A 1,819-nucleotide genomic window follows, 5' to 3' on the forward strand; every position below is an offset into this window, starting at 1 on the left:
GCAGGGACAAATAGAATAAAGTTATTTTCATCACTATGGGCTCATGCTTCTACAGCCATTGCACTATGCGTTTGAATTAATTGGACAGAGATATATTGAGATAGATATTTTACATTCTGGGGCTTTCAGTAATATCATACTCTGAAGAGGTCAACTAAGGTGAAAGCTATTATCATTTATTGATCTCCATTACAAGATCTGACAGGAGGAGATACAGATAAACAGAAATATAAAGTTAGAGGAGATTTATCTTCACATCAACTGAGATGTGGATTGTGCAAAAAAGGGCTATACCTCAAAATGAAAAAAAGATATATGTATTCTGAAAAGGACTAAACCTGTGCGTGTGGACAATATTTTGTATGCAAAAAACATCAAGATCTACCCAAACAAGCAAGAGGAAAGTGGAGTTGGGGTGGGGGGGCCTTGAAACTATTTGGAGGGTAAACAATGAAAAAAACAAAGACGAGCAATAGCAGTTTGTCTTCAATCTGCTGAGCGCTGTCAACAATATGCTTGCTGGATTTAAAAAGTGGGTGCTGCAATTATAAGAACATTGAGGTTATTGCCAACATCAAAGTAGCTTCCAAGTCTGTTTAGTCAAAGAATCAGTTTAGTTTACTTAAAGCAGAACAAGAAAAATCTAAATATGCCCAACGTGGATATGAACGTGCAGAGAAGACTGAAGTCATTTTATTTATCAGTTTGCATGCTGTACAAAATTATGATAAAAACTAACATTTGGCCCCAAAAACATGGCATAATTACAGTTACAAATGGTTCTCATTTTGATAAAGTTAGTAACATTTTTACTTTTATGAGCAAAACAACCAACTACAAACCTAAAAATTCCAATCAAAGTCACATTAGTGAAGTGCTGTGGAAATCAGGTTTCCGAGTGCTGCCAAAAGACTCAGATAGCTGGTTTGGGTGAACCTGGTGCCACTCAGCCATAGTTTGCTAATCTTTCTGGGTTAATCCAATGGTTGTGTTGTGAATAATAAGATCATCTACATGACCCAAAAGGCTTCATATCCTTAAAAATACAGAACAGACAGTGATCTTAATATATAATATTGTATAAATCAAATAAAACATTCGCTCAGCCAGCATGCCCAGAAATAAAGACAAAAGAATAATAATAACTGTAGTCACCAGAGTGCACTGGTTTAGGCATGATTCTATCAACACAAATGTAGTTTTAGAAAGTTCACAAAAAAATCTGTACAGCACTGTGAAATATCAATATGATATATTTTCTGTAATTCACAATTTTGTAAACTTGTATTTAATGCTTAACAAGACTTCTAAGACAAGCAAATTACTTTGGTGTTCTGTAGCTACAGGCTCAATAAAAAAGAAAATGTTCAAATATAATATTCAGCAAAAATTTTGATTTAATTCCTGTTCTTCAAAGCAGCCCGGACAAACTCTTCACACTCAGTGTTCACAGCGGTCTTTGTCGCTAAAGAGCAAGAATCTGTTCAGACCACCCACTAAGGAACCCAGGTACATGGTAACATGTATGTATCATTACAACTTTCATTTGAGTGGCTATTAAGTAAAATATAATCCCCAAAATATACTGTATGTGATGGCACTGATAAGAAAAGGCTCTGTATAGATGTAAACTAAGCTATTTACTCAAAATGTAACTTTTACATGTATTTTACGGACATCCACAGAACATTTCATAAAACAAAGTAGTACAACAAAGGCTTGGCACTTGCTACAGCTTATCCAAGTCTGTGAAAATTCTTGATCGGTTGAGAATGTGGAGAATGTGCAATGCGGTCCAGTTTCTGAATAAGTCCTCCCC

The sequence above is a fragment of the Sander vitreus genome, chromosome 10 (genome assembly GCF_031162955.1).
Source record: "Sander vitreus isolate 19-12246 chromosome 10, sanVit1, whole genome shotgun sequence".
Lineage (NCBI taxonomy): Eukaryota > Metazoa > Chordata > Actinopteri > Perciformes > Percidae > Sander > Sander vitreus.